The sequence below is a fragment of the Saccopteryx leptura genome, chromosome X (assembly GCF_036850995.1).
Source record: "Saccopteryx leptura isolate mSacLep1 chromosome X, mSacLep1_pri_phased_curated, whole genome shotgun sequence".
Classification (NCBI taxonomy): Eukaryota; Metazoa; Chordata; class Mammalia; order Chiroptera; family Emballonuridae; genus Saccopteryx; species Saccopteryx leptura.
Window position 1 is genome coordinate 41,547,388 of NC_089516.1, and position 19,357 is coordinate 41,566,744.

Consider the following 19,357-nt stretch of genomic DNA (forward strand, 5'->3'; position numbering starts at 1 on the left):
CTGGTCCGTGGGCCATTTGGTACTGGTTCGCAGAGAAAGAATAAATAATTTATATTATTTCCATTTTATTTATATTTATCTCTGAACGATGTTTTATTTTATTTATTTATTTATTTATTTATTTATTTTATAAATAAATTTTTATTAATTTTAATGGGGTGACATCAATAAATCAGGGTACATATATTCAAAGAAAACATGTCCAGGTTATCTTGTCATTCAATTATGTTGCATACCCATCACCCAAAGTCAGATTGTCCTCCGTCACCTTCTATCTAGTTTTCTTTGTGCCCCTCCCCCCACCCCGTAACCACCACACTCTTGTCCATGCCTATTAGTCCTGTTTTTATGTCCCACCAATGTATGGAATCCTGCAGTTCTTGTTTTTTTCTGATTTACTTATTTCACTCCGTATAATGTTATCAAGATCCCACCATTTTGTTGTAAATGATCCGATGTCATCATTTCTTATGGCTGAATAGTATACCATGGTGTATATGTGCCACATCTTCTTTATCCAGTCTTCTATTTTTTTTTTACAGTGATTAAAGCCTTTAAGAAAACTCTTGGCCAATACAGCAAGACGATGTTTTATTTTTAAAAAATGACCAGATTCCCTCTGTTACATCCGTCTAAGACTCACTCTTTTTTTTTTTTTTTTTTTTACAGAGACAGAGAGTGAGTCAGAGAGAGGGATAGACAGGGACAGACAGACAGGAATGGAGAGAGGTGAGAAGCATCAATCATTAGTTTTTCATTGCGCATTGCGACAACTTAGTTGTTCATTGATTGCTTTCTCATATGTGCCCTGACCGCGGGCCTTCAGCAGACCGAGTAACCCCTTGCTGGACCCAGCGACCTTGGGTTCAAGCTGGTGGGCTTTTTGCTCAAACCAGATGAGCCCGCGCTCAAGCTGGCGACCTCGGGGTCTCGAACCTGGGTCCTCTGCATCCCAGTCCAACGCTCTATCCACTGCGCCACCGCCTGGTCAGGCTAAGACTCACTCTTGATGCTTGTCTTGGTCACGTGATACATTTATCCATCCCACCCTAAAGGCTGGTCCGTGAAAATATTTTCTGACATTAAACCGGTCCGTGGCCCAAAAAAGGTAGGGGACCACTGGTCTAAGTGACAGCTTATTCTTTGGTCCCCATTCTCATTCTCTGCCAGATTGATGGCTATTTGTATGCAAAATTACATTCTTAACATGGAGGCTTTCCGTGAGCCTTTAGGATGGAGAACCTTCTTCCATGTTTCTACTGACAGCATCACACCCTGGTATTTCCTTTATCATAACACCCCTGTTACAATGTCTGTGTATATCTCACCCACCAGATTCAATAGAAAATGCATCTAATTCAACTATATGTCTTCACTATCCAGCAAATTAAGTTATTTACTTTATTGATTAATTAATTAATGGTCTATTGAAATTTTCTAGGCTTCTAATCAACCTATTTTCTCCAATGGTGACTTAGCACTTCTAACACTTTCAGACCTTGTATGTTTGCCTCTCTCATCTTCTGATTTCCTCCTTTGTCAACTCATACTTCTTGTCTGGTAGGATCCTGGGAAAATATTTTTCTGATAACCAAGAAGACAAATAGAGAGAATGAGAAACAAGAAGTCATGCCCATTTTCCCTTGAAGCTATGGGTTCACTGCTTTCTTTCCTACCCGGAATCTTTCCTTCGTGACCTGTAAAATTCCCCTTCTTGAAAAATAAGCTCATTCACGCTGCAGTGGTTCACAGAACATTACCTTCACCTCCTAGCCATAAATGAGATAGTTCTCTCTTAAGCCTGCTGATTCTCCCACACCCTTGGTCTCCAAATTCCCAAGGGTCAAGACTGGACTTTTCTGGATAACTTTCCATGTTCTATTTTTGGTACTGGACAGTTCTTTTATAGATGTTTACTTTATAATTATTCACTTTTCTGTATATTTCATCTTATGCAACTTTTGCCATTTTTGTGATATTGCACAATTAAAAAGCATTTTTTAAAAGAAAGAATCTAGGGGCTTCCTATGTAACTCTCTTAAAGCATTCCTTAACAGCATGTGTTCTCAACCATTCTGGGATGAAAATGTAATATAAAAAGCATTGCCCCCATTCTGTAAAAGCTATGGGTGCTGGCTATCCACATTTGTTTGCCACAAGATTCTTGGACAGGGACATTTGGGTAAGCCAGGGTCCGACAAGCAGTACTATTTCCCTTAAAGTTATTAAGAGCAGTTTTTCAAGTTCCTCCAAGTATATAAATGAATATAGAATGCTAGCTTAGCTTCTCTCACATTCAAGATTTTAGCATGAGTCTAGTTCTTTCTTGGCTCTGGTCATTGGCAAAAAAAAAAAGTTGTTAGGCAAAGACAAAGTTGAAACCAAGTCAGGGTTATCTAAGGGATAAATTGCAAAGCTGGTTAAGGGTGACCACTCATGTTGTCCTTTGCATTTCTATTCCCTAAATCTTCTTCCCTGCTGGGAAAATCTCTGTTCCTTTGGTTCTCATGCTATCTGCCTGTCAGCTACACTTACCCTTTCTTCTACAAAATATAGTGTATTTCTCTCTAACACCCTATAACTTTCTCACTATCTTTGATGATACCATAGCTAACTTGTCCATCACCCCAGCTTCACAGTTCCTAGACCTCCTCTACTCCAACTCACCCACCTACTGAGCCTTGTCGTCAACCAACACTACTTTTCCTCTGAAATCTTAAACTCAAATATTTTACTCTGAGTATAATTTTTTGTCTACCATTCTTTTTAATATCCACTCTTTAGGTTTTGAAATCTCTATGCAACTTCCCCTACACCCACCCACATATTCACACAGCTTCTTTCTCAGGTTCCATACAATCTTACTGAGAATACACTCTTTCCTGATGACATTAGATGCCATATTCTATAACTTGGACAAATCTCACCAGTAACCGCAACAACCCACTAAGCTAAGCCCTTCACACCTTCCACCACCCACAGTCATCACCACCACCACATTCACAACTTTAAAATCAAACATAATGTTTGCCTTCCTTGCTGCAAATTTCTTGGCAGCTAAGCATAACTGGAAAAAAAGAAAAAAACCTAAAAACACTTTACTTCCAACTCAGATGTGCATAACTGCCCATCAATCTTCTCTTATTTTCTAGAGAAGGTTGCAACTTTCCTCTTTTTTTCTCTGTCTATTGGCCATCTCCTCTCACACTCTAAAATACCTTTACTACCTTATTCACAGGGGATATAGGGACACCAGGAAAGAAGCTATTTCAATCTCTTGCCTTTTATAACTTCAGAAACATGCCTTTCTGACCCTCCTTAACTCTGATGTCAGAAGTGATGCCTTTTCTCTTATTAATGGCTAGTCCTTTCACATGTTCTCTACACTGCATCTTGCTTTTCCAGTTATCCCTTTTCCCACCTATATTTTCAACCTCTCTGTTTTTATCCAGCTCCTTCCCTACAGAACATATAAACATGTTCAAATCTCTCATCCTAAAAATACACTTTTACCACCTGTTATTCATTCACAGACAAGATCCTTGACATGGTAGTTTACACTCCATCAACCATTTTACCACCAACATTATTGGCCCTTTGCACTTCAGCTTTCACCAACACTGATCCATGTACACTCACTGCCTTGTTTGCTCCTACGTCCCTAATCTAACAGAACCCTCTTAGTGCACGTCTTATATAACCACATACTTTTATACATGTATTAAAAAGTTCAAGATAGTAACTTTAAAAGACAAATGCAGCCTGACCTGTGGTGGCGCAGTGGATAAAGCGTCGACCTGGAAATGCTGAGGTCGCCGGTTCAAAACCCTGGGCTTGCCTGGTCAAGGCACATATGGGAGTTGATGCTTCCTGCTCCTCCCCCATCTCTCTCTCTCCTCGCTCCCCCCCTCCTCTCTAAAATGAATAAATAAAATAAAATTAAAAAAAAAAAAAGAAGCCAGGTGTCAGAGTACCTAAAAAAAAAAAAAAAAAAAGACAAATGCAATACATGTTCATTAGTATATAAATGCCTGGCCCAGAGAAACATAAAAAGAAATAAGCATCTTCAAGCATTCCATCTTTCCAGAGACAATTGTTGAAGCTTCATTCTATCTAACCTGGGGGAGAAGCTGAGCAATTGTTTCACTCCAGTTCCTGAAAATTCCAAGAAGAAGTGGAGGAAGAGTAATTCTCAGATTACTCAAAGGTACACAACTGGGTATCTGTGCCAACTGATGGAGCTTTGAAGAGGAACAACTCAATAAACAAAACTTTTGATGTGGCCTATTAAAGAAAATAATTATTCTGACACTTGTTAAAGTGATAGAAAGTTTATTAAGGACTATTGTGATAGGTGTCAAGATTATTGCAAAAAAGGAAGTAAGATTGAACTCAACTTTGATCATTTTTTTAAATCCTAAACAAAATACTAGCAAATCGAATAGAACAGCACATTAAAAAAATAATATATCATGATCAAGTGGGATTCATTCCAGGAGCACAAGGTTCGACATATATAATTTGATTAACGTAATACACCATATCAACAAAATAAAGAACAAAAATCATATGAGCTTATCAATAGATGCAGAGAAGGCATTCAATAAGATACAACATCCCTTTATGTTAAAACACTCAATAAAATGAGTACAGAAGGAAAATACCTCAACATAATAAAGAGCATATATGACAAACCATCAGCTAATATCACATGAAATGGTGAAAAACTGAAAGCTTCTCCTCTAAAATCAGGAACAAGACAAGGCTGCCCACTCTCTCCATTTCTATTCAACATAGAGCTAGAAGTTTTAGCCAGAGCAATTAGACAAGAGAAAGAAATAAAAGGAATTCATATCAGAAAAGAAGAAGTAAAAGTTTCAATTTTTGCAGATGACATGATCCTGTATATAGAAAAACCCAAAAAACTCCACAGAAAGACTATTAGAAACAATAAACCAATACAGTAAAGTCACACAATACAAAATGAATATACAGAAGTCCATTGCTTTCATATATGCCAACAATGAAACTTCGAAAAATGAACTCAAAAAAATAATCCCTTTTACAGTTGCAACAAAAAATACCTGACTATAAACTTAACAAAACAAAGAATGTAAAGAATCTGCATACTGAAAACTACAAAGTATTGTTAAAGGAAATTGAAAAAGTCATAATGAAATGAAAAAATTTTCCATGTTTTTGGGTAGGAAGAATAAACAGTTAAAATGGCCATATTACCCAAAGCAATATACAATTTTTATTTATTTATTTATTTATTTATTTATTTATTTATTTATTTATTTTAGAGAGGAGAGAGAGAAAGAAGGGGGGAGGAGCAGGAAGCATCAACTCCCATATGTGCCTTGACCAGGCAGGCCCTGGGTTTCGAACTGGTGATCTCAGTGTTTCCAGGTCGACGCTTTATCCACTGTGCCACCACAGGTCATGCTGAACTCAACTTTGTTTACAGTAAAAACAGTTGGGGATTTATAGCCAAGGAGCAGATGTGGGAGGTAGAGGACACATCAAGGATAAAAGAATTCTTACTACCAACTTAGAATTCTTGCAGAGAGTGATCAGATAGCAAGTGTGTGTGTGGGGGGGGGGGGACTTATGCTAAATTGACTTAACAAAATTCTTTCTAACATTGGGCTAGGCATGACAAAGATAATGCCCCAAAATAAATTCTACTTGAAAAAAGGGTTCAGAGGAGCATGACTAATGTTTGTTAACCTTTTCTCATCCTTCAGTTTTCCCTTGGAAGTGTATATCCACTGAACAATAGTATATATTAGACCTGTGGTGATGAGACAGCCTCTGAGTAATAAATTGTAGACGTGCAACTCTATATACATGTACATGCACATTACAACTCTATGTAATGTACATACATGTACATTAATATATAAATGTTATGTTACACTTCACCTTATGTGTGAGTCATATGTGTGTGTGTATATATATAAATACACATAATTTCCATATATTATACTATTATAATATAAATTATGGCTCACACACATTATTTGCACTCACATAGGGTGCAGTGTGTAAACATGACAGTATCTCTCTCCTGGACCACCACATCTCTCTCCTCCATACCAGTCTCCAACTGCCCCACTAATATCCACTGACCCAGTGCTTCCTCAATACATCACAGAGGATACTTAAGACAATTGCTTAAGACAATTCCATTACTTCTCCCTCATAGACTTCATAGTGAAATCCCAGGTTTCTGTCCTGACCTTTGGGGCTCACAACATCCTAACCCCTATCTATGCTTCAGTTTTGTCTCCCTCCCCTCCATAAAACTTTTGTTTCAGTTTTAACCAACTACATCGATGTGTTCCTTAAATACATCAAGATCCCCCAACCTCTTCCAGTTTCGTCTGACTAGAATGCCATTTCTAGCTCTTCTACCTTCATACCACCTCTACTCACCCATATCAAGCATTATTTCCCTTTTCCAAAGCATTTTAAAATGTCCTCTCTGTGATCCCACTTACCTATGCCCATGATAGTATTGATCTTACTCTTTAGACATTATTTATTCACATTCCCACTATAATGAACCTATATCGAGGAAAAGAAACCAGTCAGGTTTAACTTCATATCCCTGTATCTAGCATAAGACCAGATACATGGCAATAAGTGTTCTATAAATTTTTGTTAAATGAATGACTACAGAAACAAATGAAAGCCAATCTAACTGATTTTCAATGGAATGCTGGTGGAATCACTCAAATGTACTCAAAATAGTGAGAAAAAGGGCACAAAAAGGGTATTAAAAATAACAATCCCTGAACACTCACATCTTGGTTTCTAAATTCCACTCCTTACTGAAAGAATCCATGATTCCTCACAAAACTGCTTATTCCAGGGCTAGGGCAGGCAGTGTACATAATTGAGCCTAAAATATCTTGTATCAGAAAACATAGAAGTTAATGAAATAATGTGGAAAGGACACAGAAGCCAAACAGAAAATGCTCTTAATTTCTAAGGTGACAGCGTTTGAGCATAAAAAAATAACAATGGATATACATAAAAATCTATGAATTCCTAATGTTATTAAAGCAAGCAGTGATGGTCTCTAGGAAACCAACTCATTACTCTGAGAGTTGATAAATGGGGGAAAAAAAGAAGCATTTATGTTTACCTTCTTTTAAAATAAACAAATAGGCCCTGGCTGGTTGGCTCAGTGGTAGAGCGTCGGCCTGGTGTGCAGGCGTCCTGGGTTCAATTTCCGGCCAGGGCACACAGGAGAAGCACCCATCTGCTTCTCCACCCCTCCCTCTCTCTTCCTCTCTGTCTCTCTCTTCCCCTCCCGCAGCCAAGGCTCCACTGGAGCAAAGTTTGCCCGGGTGCTGAGGATGGCTCTGTGGCCTCTGCCTCAGGCGCTAGAATGGCTCTGATTGCGGCAGAGTGACGCCCCAAGATGAGCAGGGCATCGCCCCCTGGTGGGCGTGCCGGGTGGATCCCGGTCGGGCGCATGTGGGAGTCTGTCTGACTGCCTCCCCGTTTCCAACTTCGGAAAAATAAAATAAACAAATAGGGTATAAGGGTGATAAATTTCAAAAGATGGAGACTTGACTTTGGGTGGTAAATACACAAGATAGTGTATAGATGACATCCTGTAGAATTGTGTATCTGGGGTCTGTATAATTTTGTTAACCAGTTCCACTTAAATAAATTCAAAACAAGGAAATCATTTAAAAAGTCATTGAAATGTTTAAAAAAAAATGGGAGTACATCAAACTAAAATATTTTTGCACAGCAAAATAAATCATCATCAAAATGAAAAGGCAACCCACTGAATGAGAGAATATATTTGCCAATGATATATCGGATAAGAACTTAATATCCAAAATTTATAAAGAATGTATATTACTCAACACTAAAAACACACCAAACAATCCAATTAAAAATGGGCAAATAACCTGATTAGACACTTATCCAAAGAAGAGGTAGAGGTGGCATATGAAAAGATGCTCAATGTCACTAATCATCAGACAAATGTGAATTAAAATCACAATGAGATGTCACCTTACACCTGTCAGAATGGCTATCATCAATAAATCAACAAACAGTAAATGTTGGCAAGGCTGTGGAGAAAAGGGAGCCCTTGTGCACTGTTGGTAAAATTGCAGATTGGTACAGCCATTATAGAAAAAAGTATCATCAGTTCTCAGATAATTAAAAATGGAACAGCTTTATGACCCAGCAATTCCACTTTTGGGTATATGTCTGAAGAAACCCAAAACACTAATTCAAAAGAATATGTGCAGCCTTATGTTCATTGCAGCATTATTTACAATAGCCAAGTTATGAAAACAACTTAAGTGCCCATCAATAGAGGAGTGGATAAAAAAGCTGTGGTACATATACACAATGGAATGTTACTTGTCCATAGAAAAGAATGGAATCTTACCATTTGTGACAGTATGGACAGACCTAGAGGGTATTACGCTAAGTGAAATAAGTAGTTCAGAGAGAGACAAATACAATATGATTTCACTTATATGTGGAATCTGAAAATAATATAAGTGAACAAACAAACAGAAACAACTCATAGATTCAGAGAACAGACTGATTGCAAACAGAGGGAGAAGGGTTGGGGGATGGGGTGAAAAAGGTGAAGGGATTGAGGAGTACAGATTGGTAGTTAGAAAATAGTCATGGGGGTGTAAAGTACATAAAAGGAAATATAGTCAGTAATATTGCAATAACTATATATAGTGTCAGGTGAGTAACAGAAATATCAGGAAGAACACTTTATGAAGTATATGATTGTCTAACCACTACTACACTGTACTTCTGAAACTAATACAAAACAATATTGCACATATACTGACATAATTTTTATAATATATATTTCAGGGTAAAAAAAAAACAAAAAGAAACGTAGCTATAAGGAAAAGTCTGTTTTATAAGATAATTCCAGCTAATAAGTACAGAAGTGTTGATAGAATTAGGCTACCATTTTTCAACCACTACTGAAATAAGGAATTTAGACAATTGTCTTCAATGGCTGCTAAACCCAACAAGTTTGGTAGGAGATTCTACAACGGAGGGATCAGGCTGACAACACCTAAAAACACCAATCAATCCCAGCATTAGTTAAAAAGATAAAACAAGATATGATGAAATGCCATAGAAAGTACATATCGTTGCCTGAAATAATTCTTTCCCTTACAAAACCACTGAAACATCCTAATCAAACCTTAGCTCTAAATGCTAGTAAACAGGAAACATGAGACTGGGAAAGTAAATGTCACCTCAAGGAAGCAATCATCTAAACCCATTTGTCAGTAACTTAGTTTCTCTAATAAATCAATGATTTTTAAAATAGAATGAGTTATAAAGGGTTTTATAGGAAAAAAGATTTAAAATAAAAATACCCAGTGGCAACAAACATTCCTCATTTGGATCCAGATTTAACAAAACTACTGTTAAAAGACATCTCTAAGACAATCGTTTAAATCTGAATAAGAATTGAGTATTAGCCTGACCAGGTGGTGGCACAGTGGATAGAGCGATGGACTGGGACACAGAGGACCCAGGTTTGAAAACCTAACATCGCCAGCTTGAGGGCAGGCTCATCTGGTTTGAGTAAGGCTCACCAACTTGAGTTCAAGGTCGCTGGTTTGACCAAGGGGTCACTCTGTCTGTTGTAGCCCCCCACCCCCGTCAAGGCACATGAGAAAACAATCAGTGAACAACTAAGATGTCGCAACAAAAACTTGATGCTTCTCATCTCTCTCTCTTCCTGTCTGTCTGTCCCTATTTCTCCTTCTCTCTGTCTCTGTCACAGAAAAAAGAATTGAATATTAAATGATATAAGTAATTATTGTTAATCTTATTACATATAAATGCCTAGTGGTTACTTAATATAATGCACCTCTGAGATAGAGATGCATAATGAGTTATTTACTTGTGTAATAATATGATGTTGCAGATTGCTTTAAAATACACCAGTGGGTCCTGGCTGGTTGGCTCAGTGGTAGAACATCGGCCAGCTTGTGCAAGTGCCATGTTCAATTCCTGGTCAGGGCACAAAGGAGAAGCGACCATCTGGTTCTCAACCCCCCCCCCCCCCCGTTCCCCTCCTGCAACTACAGTTCGAATATTTTGAGCAAGCTAGCCCTGAGCACTGAGGATGGCACCATGGCCTCATCGCAGGTGCTAAAATAGCTCTGTTGCTGAGTTACATAGCAGCAGACCCATATGGGCAGAGCATCATTGGTAGTGGACTCCCCGAGTGAATCCAGGTCGGGCCGAATGTGAGAGTCTATCTCTTTGCCTCTCACCTCTCACTTAATAAAAATAAATGAATAGCCCTGACCGGTTGGCTCAGTGGTGGAGCGTCAGCCTGGCGTGTAGGAGTCCTGGGTTCAATTCACGGCCAGGGCACACAGGAGAAGCACCTATCTGCTTCTCCACCCCTCCCTCTCTCCTTCCTCCCTGTCTCTCTTCCCCTCCCGCAGCCAAGGCTCCATTGGAGCGAGGTTGGCCCGGGCGCTGAGGATGGCTCTATGGCCTCTGCCTCAGGCGCTAGAATGGCTCTAGTTGCAACAGAGCAACGCCCCAGATGGGCAGGGCATTGTCCCCTGGTGGGCGTGCCGGGTGGATCCCGGTCAGGTGCATGCACGAGTCTGTCTGACTGCCTCCCCGTTTCCAACTTCAGAAAAATACCCCCCCAAAAATAAATAAATAAATGAATAAATGAATAGATAAATAAATAATAAAATCCACCAGTGACAAAAGTGAGTGAAGAGAAAGATCAAAAAAATTGGCAATATGGCCTGACCAGGTGGTGGTGCAGTGGATAGAGCGTCGGACAGGGATGCAGAAGGACCCAGGTTCGAGACCCCGAGGTCACCAGCTTGAGCGCGGGCTCATCTGGCTTGAGCAAAGAGCTCACCAGCTTAGACCCAAGGTCGCTGGCTCCAGCAGGGGGTTACTCGGTCTGCTGAAGGCCCGCGGTCAAGGCACATGTGAGAAAGCAATCAATGAATAACTAAGAAGTCGCAACGCGCAAGGAGAAACTGATGATTGATGCTTCTCATCTCTCTCCGTTTCTGTCTGTCTGTCCCTGTCTATCTCTGCCTCTGTAAAAAAAAAAAAAAAAAAATGGCAATATGATATTAATTGTTGAAGCTGGGAAATGGGTACAGAAATACATGTTTATTTTACTAGTTTCTACTTTAAATCTATTTGAAACCTTCGGCAGTAAAAGAAAAAATACAATACAATGTGAAGGGGCTGTAAGCAGCCCCTTCCAAATCAGATAATTTCAGCAACAATAGAAATAATGACTACAATGAATTGAAAGGTACTAAATATATACATAACCACAAGTTCAACAAAATAATAGAAAATAACAACAATAAAATCTCAAATATAAAAATACATTAATCTAAGTTATTTTTTCAATATCAGTTATAAAAGCTTAGGGAAAAAATTTCAAAATAGATTAAGTATTAGATGATATTAAGAAATTATTGTTTTTCTTGGTGAGATGATGGTAATTAAATTATTTATAAAATGTTCCTAATATTAGAGGTTGAATGCTGTGATATTTTGAGGTGACGTGCAATGATATGTGCTCCTCAGGTTGATCTACTAAGTGGTATCTCAATCAAAATGCCAATAAGAATTTTTGTGGATATTGACAAGGTGATTCTAAAATGAGAACGAAAATTCAAATGACCAAGGATAACCAAGGAATTATTAAATAATAAGCACAAAACTGTAGGACTTATTGACATATATAAGGTTCATTTTCAAGTTACATTAATTATAAAGTGGTACTCATACAAAAATAGAGAAATAAACAAAATATACAAAATTCAGAAATAAACCTGCATATATAACCTTATCATTTGATTTATTAAAAAGATAACACTATAGCAGAGGAGAACGATCTTTTCAACATGTGGAATTAGATTGAATGGATGTCCATTTCAACAACAACAAAAAAGTCCATAAAGCCATACTCATAACTCACACTGGCAACATACACAAAGATCAATTACAAATGAACTGTAAATATATATGAGAATATACAATAACACAACATCGAAAAATATCTTCATGACCTTGAGCAAGACAGATTTCTTAACCAGGACAAACGAGCACTAGCCATAAAGAGGAAACTCATGAATTGAACAATATTAAAATTGATATATTCAGTTCATCAAAAGACACCACTGAGAGACTAAAAATGCCAGCAACTCAGACTTGCAATAAATATATCTGACAAAGTAGTCATGTCTTTAATATCAAAAAATCACCTAAAAATCAATAAGAAAAACACAGTCCAAAAAAGAAAAAAAAAGACTCAAACATGCACCTCATAAAACAATATCCAGGCCAAGAAACGTATGGAAAGATGCACATATACCAACAGAGATATGCAAATTAAACCACAACGAGATATCACTTATAATCGCTAGATTGACTACTCCCTTTTTCTTAAAACAAAAAACAGTGATAGTGCTGGCTATATTCTAGTCCAGGTGTAGTCGACCTTTTTACACCTACCACCCACTTTTGTATCTCTGTTAGTAGTAAAATTTTCTAACCGCCCACCAGTTCCACAGTAATGGTGATTTATAAAGTAGGGAAATAACTTTACTATATAAAATTTATAAAGCAGAGTTACAGCAAGTTAAAGCATATAATAATAATTACTTACCAAGTACTTTATGTCGGATTTTCACTAAGTTTGGCAGAATAAATCTTTATAAAACAACTTACTATAGTTAAATCTACCTTTTTATTTATACTTTGGTTGCTCCGCTACCACCCACCATGAAAGCTGGAACACCCACTAGTGGGCAGTAGGGACCAGGTTGATTACCACTGTTCTAGAGCAACTGGGACTCTTAAAAATTTCTCTTGGGAGTGTTTTAGTACACTTTGGAAAACTGTCTGACAATAGCCATTAAAGTTAATCAAATACATGACCTATATTCAGCAATTCTACTCTTAGGTATATACCTGACATATATCACAGACACACACACACACACATACAGAAAAACATGGACTAAAATTTTCACACTGCTATTTGCAGTCTAAAAGTGGAAACAACCAAAATGCTCATCTATTGTGGTATATTCATACAGTGGAATGCATATCAATGAGAATGAAGGAATTATGGCTACACCTAAATAGTAGATACATTTCAAAAGCAAAATCTTATGGCAAAAAATCAAACATACCAAAAAAAAAATACAAACTATGCTAGTGGATTTTTATAAAATCCAAAACCAGGCAAAATTATTATACATAATAGAAGCAAACAATTTGAAGTTTACTTGTGACTGAGAGAGGATACATTCAAAGTCTTTCAGATACTTATCATGTTCTAGTTTTTAATCTCCATGGTGGTTATGCAGGTGTGTTTACATTGTGAAACTGCTTTGAGCTGTGTACTTATGATATGTGCACCATTCTACATGTGTTTAAGCTTACTCAAATAATGCTTGCAAAACTTCAAATTATTCTGCAAAATAGATAGATAAAAAATAGATAAATGACACCTTAATAAAAAAATAGATGGATGAAGTGAGCAAGTGAATGAATAACTGATCTAATATGGCAAAAGTTAACTTTTGAATCTAGATTCAGAGTATAAAAGTATTTATCATATTCTTGCCTTTTTTATTACATTGGGGTGATATTGGTTGATAAGATTATATAGTTTTCAAGTGTACAAAAGAACTCCTACAACCTGACACCAAACAAACAGTACCTGAACAGATACTTCTCTGAGGAATATATACAAATGACCAACAGATATTTTAAAAAGAGTCCCGGGTTCGATTCCCGGCCAGGGCACACAGGAGAAGCGCCCATCTGCTCCTCCATTCCTCCCCCTCTCCTTCCTCTCTGTCTCTCTCTTCCCCTCCCACAGCCGAGGCTCTATTGGAGTAAAAGTTTGCCCGGGCGCTGAGGATGGCTCTGTGGCCTCTGCCTCAGGCGCTAGAATGGCTCTGGTTGCGGCAGAGTGATGCCCCAGATGGGCAGAGCATCGCCCCCTGGTAGGCATGCCTAGTGGATCCCGGTTGGGCACATGTGGGAATCTGTCTGACTGCCTTCCCCTTTCCAACTTAAGAAAAATACAAAAAAAAAAAAAAAAAAAAAAAAAAAAAGATGATCAACATCATTAGCTATTAGGGAAATGTAAATCAAAACTTCAATGAGATGCCACCTCATGCCTGTTAAAATGGCAATTATTATCAAAATGACAGCCTTGGCTAGCTGCCTCAAGGGTAGAGCATTGGCCCTGGATGTGGAAATCCCAAGTTCAATTCCCTGTCAGGGCACACAGGAGAAGCAACAATTTGCTTTTCCACCCTTCCCCCTTCCTCTCTCTCTCTCTCTCTCTCTCTCTCTCTCTCTCTCTCTCTCTCTCCCTCCCTCTCTTCCTCTCCTGCAGCCATGGCTTGAATAGTTCAAGTAAGTTGGCCCCGGGTGCTGGGGATGGCTCCATGGCCTAGCCTCAGGCACTAAAATAGTTCAATTGCTGAGCAACAGAGCAGCAGCCCCAGATGGGCAGAGCATCACCTGGTAAGTGTCTTGTGGGTGGTCCGGTCCAGGTGCATGTGGGAGTCTGCTTCTCTGCGTCCCCACATATCACTTAAAAATAATAATAAAAAAGACAAATAATAACAAGTATTGGAGAGGTTGTGCAGAATAAGGAACCCTCCTGCAAAGCTGGTGGGAAAGTAAACTGGTACAGCCACTATAGAAAACAGTATGGAGGCTCCTCAAAAAAATTACCACTGTATTCTTCTTTCAACTTATACTTGTTTATACATTTTCTTGGAAAATGTTCAAGTAAAAAAGGGTCATTACACTTATCAGCTCTTAATATTTACAACTAGGAAACAATTCAAGCACCTGACATAGTCTGACTTGTGAAAGTAAACTTTACAATTAAAATTTCTATATCCAGATTATGTCATAAAATAATAAAATATTCCATAAATTTTTCTATTTTTCATTAATAAACAGAGAAAGAAAGAGAGAAAAACAAAATCAGGACAGAAATATGTCTTACAGACCTTAATTCCATGAATTTTACCACCATTTAGCAAGTCACTATATCTCTGAGTCTTGTTTTTATCATCAGTAAAACGACAATGACAATGCTGACCTTAAAGGGTGGTTTTTAACCTTAGGTGGCCAACTATATTTAGAACCACAGAATTCATTTCCTTTTACCACACTCAACATTTATGGTCTACATATTATGAACACAGTGCACCACAAAGAGAGGTTGAGGATGGAGATAGAGATATGTCTTCCTGGAGGGGCTGGTAATTGACAATTCACCTAAATGCTAGCAAAAAACTAGCCAGGAAGAAGAGAATATGGGGAATTTTTATGAATTAATTATATTAATTGAGTATACAGAATGTTGAATTAATGTTATCCAGAAAAGTGACTGGGTGTGGGCTTGTAAGAACCAGAGTGATTAACAAATGCTGTCGGGAGCCGATCAACAACTGCTGGCTGACAAGGTCACAGCAGAAGAAGACCCACAACTGCTGGCTGACAAGGTCACAGCAGAAGAAGACCAAAAACTGCTGATTGACAAAGTCACAGCAGAGAAGACCAATGGCTGCGGGGTGACAAAGTCACTGCAGTGAAGACCAATGGCTGTGGGGTGACAAAGTCACCACAAAGGATAGACACAACGATACTCCCCCCTTTGACTTTTTAAATTAATCTGGCCTTATATCCCCCCTTTTCTGGGTGTGTGCTATTATTTGTGGCACAGGGATAATAGTACCGCGCTTTTCCTGCAGATTCGTAGTGATTTCTTTGGAAATGAGACAGAGGATGTGAGTTCCACAGAAAAGCCTGCAAGCCCCTTAAACTGGGCTCATAGACATAAGAGGCTGGCTATGATATCCCTCGTAAAGGGTTAAGTTTGTAGGAGAATTCCTTCTTAATCATGTTAAAAAGAATAGTTTGTGACTTGTGAATGGGTAGGAAGCAGTGGCTGTGCACAGAGCACCCTTAGGCCTTCACTTAACATTTTTCTTCCCTAGCCTTTTCATGTGATAAGTAGAGAAACATTCCTTTCTTCTTTGATCTGCAAATAGTGGTATATTCTGAGAAGAATAGAGTCAGAACTTAACTAGTGTTTAAATATAATAAATAAGTAATATTTGATTAGACAATAGTATCTTAGGTAAGGTATAGTAGGATGGCCCATTGTGTGGCCTAGGATGAGAGCGTAGTCAGCAAGAAAAGAATGTTTTACTAAGAGAATTGTCTTTTGACTAAAGGCAATTGCTAGGCTTTCTCAATGAGATGTTCTCATGAGATTTAAAAATGTAGGGAAATCCATGGAATGTCTTGTGTTGATGCTGGGCTATCTTGCAAGTGCACTCTGCATATCTTTGGGTGAAAGCTATTCTTGATGTTATGTTAATTTCTTTAGAGGCAAGCCTTTTAGAACTAATACTCTAAAAGCTTTTACTGATGTTGTTATCGCTATTCAAGTTATTTTGTATTTTGAATGATTTGCTACCTGGTTTGTGACTCATAGATGTAAATTAACTGTTATCCGGAAACATGAAAACATAGTGAAACAAAAGTAATAATTAACACCATGTGATTGTAACTCAGTGTGCGTGTATAAAAAGGGAGCTATACTAGCATTTGGTAGAGATGCCTGGCAGTAAATGCTAACCGGAGAATAAAGAGAAAGAAAAGAATTCGGCTCTCTCACTCCATTTTCGCCGACGCCGTCTCCTCCTGTGGGACCCCTGGATCCCCCCCGGGGCTGGACCCCGGCAAAATGCAAACCCTGACGTAACTATATCCTGTTTTCCTGGCCATTCTATCTAAAAATAATGCAGCCTCTCCTTATCACAACACCGTTATATGCTTACTATATATTCATTTATTGTCTATCTCAGCTATAGTTTAAAAGACTTTGTTTTGGGGGTCAATTCAAGAAGAAGATCTAACATTTATAAATATCTATCACTCAACACAGAAGCACCTAAAAATGTAAAGGTAGTATTAAAGGGCATAAAAGAAGATATTCATAGTAATACAATAATATTAGGGGATTTTAATACCTCATTCATATCAATGGATAGGTTATTCAAATTAAAATTTAATAAGAAAATGGCCTTAAATATCACACTAGACCACATCAACTTAATAAACATTTATAAAACATTTCATCCAAAAACTGAAGAATACATATATTTTCAAGTGCACATGCTCTAGAATAGATAATACATTAGGCCACAAAACAAATCTCAATAAATTCAAGACTGAACTCTTTTTTAACCACAATAGCATAAACTAGAATTCAACTACAGGAAGAAAATTGGAAGAAACACAACTACATGGACACTAAAGAACATGCTACTAAACAATCAATGAACCAAAGACGAAATCAAACCGGAAAATTGAAACTACCTTGGACAAATGAAAATGAAAACACGTTTCCAAATTTATGAAAAGTTTTTGTTATTTTCCACTGTTGTATCTTCAATGCTTAGAACAGTGTCTGGCGCATAAAAGTCATTCAATAAAAAATATTAAATTAAATCCAGGTAGTGTGATAACATTTAAATTTTGTGTAATTGAGATTTGAATAGAGAATATATCAATAGAATACCCTTTGATAAGGTTCCTAAGTGTTTTGGTGTCATAAAATATCTGCTTCATTGTTTACTCTAAAATAAATAAAAATGGTCTAGAAAAAAGAATCACCTCTTATTTTGGCAAGCATAACACATTAATTACAAGAGAACAAGGGAATGAACTGCTGGTTCAAGGAGATCCTTGGTTAAATTTCCTTTCACAGCTTGAAAACCCTGAACCTCATAAATATAATGATCATTTCCCTTCTTTGGGTAAAGAATTGAAATAAAAATTCTGATTACTAACTAATGTTCTCACAAGATCAATTACATGTGATAAATGAAACAGCAAAATACATTTCACACTGCAATAAATGAAAAAGAAAGACAATTCACAATGCATCAAAGTATATAATACTCTCAAAGCCCCTAGGAAAAAAAAATTGTTTGAAACATCTGCCACCTTGCTGTTCAATGTTGCTACCAGAGACAAGAAAAATATTTTCATAGTAAATCCAACTCATGAAATAATACATTTTTAATCAACCATTTCTGCTCTCTAAGAGAGGTTCTCAAGGTGAAGGGAAAGCTTCCACCTCCTAAGGCAGACACTAGGTATAGGCAAATGCTTGCCATTCTATAAAAATTTAGGGAGTCAGTTCTATGCTAAAATTTAAAACTAAAAAAACTCATGAGTAGAGGGCTGAAACCAGTGCAATACCTAATGTGTAATTGTGTCGACAGTAAAAATATAAATAAAAGGACACAATAATTTGAACACGTCTCTTTGTCTCGTAGGACTCTAAAATTTGTTTCTTATTTTAAAAATGAAATAGCCTTGACCTTGAAATTGAAGTCACACTTGATTTTGTAAAGTGGCTTCTGCAGACAGGTACAGGAAAAATCAGAAGCCTTCAGAGGGAGTAAAATACTGGGGTCAGAAGGAAAGGGAAAAAAAAGAAAGAATGTAGGTTCACAGTGGGGGAAGGCGTTTGCAAAAGTTCTGAGGCTTAGAGGGGGCGGAGTGAGAGGTAGGAGTAAAAGATAGGAAAGAAATCTGTGGTAGAGGGAATGATCCAGTCTCAGAATGATCAGGAAGAGGATCCGGGACAAAGACGAGAAGTGAAGAATGACATGATCAGGGATAAAAGAGCCACAAGAGTAAGAATGGGGAAGGGCTTACAGCCTGCCATCTCTGAGGAAGAGATAGTGAAGCAATCAGAACCACAAGCCTCAGAAGCATCCCTCACACTCGGAATGAATTCTTTGTTTAATCCCATGCTGAAGCAAGGAGGGAAGTTTCCCAAGCATGTTTGTGGATTCACCTGTGAGAATTACCATCCCTTCTTAACACTCACCTTGATGAAGAAAGCCGCGACGCGTTGTGACCGGAAGTATTCTTTTCTTTTGTTTGGCGGAAGCTTTAGTTAGCTTCTACTGCCACCACCCTTCCCCACTTTCACTTCAGGCAGCTTCCTGTGCCTCTCTAGCAATCTCTTGCAGTACTTTATTCCACTGAACCTCTCATCAGATCAAAACCTGGATAGATGTGTAAGTTGGCTGGAAATCAGTTAATTTTGTTTTTTTCAAATCCTAGCTCTAACCATCCCAGGAACTGCAGTATCTCTGACAAACCCTATGTATCCAGTTTGTCACTTTGTCTTGTTGATTCAGGGTATTAAGTACTTCCCTTACCCTTAGATGTCTAGGGTTACATATTTAACATACCAGTT

The 19,357-nt window shown here is 37.9% G+C and overlaps 1 protein-coding gene across 1 annotated transcript in view; it reads right to left on the minus strand.

Annotated features, from left to right (window-relative positions):
- MAGED1 (MAGE family member D1) overlaps positions 1-19,041 on the minus strand; it is an 81,101-nt gene extending 62,060 nt beyond the window's left edge. The window contains exon 1 of the mRNA XM_066356807.1: positions 18,983-19,041. The gene's annotated coding sequence lies outside the window, so the exon portion shown is untranslated. The remainder of the gene's footprint in view (positions 1-18,982) is intronic.
- Positions 19,042-19,357: the final 316 nt, after the last annotated feature.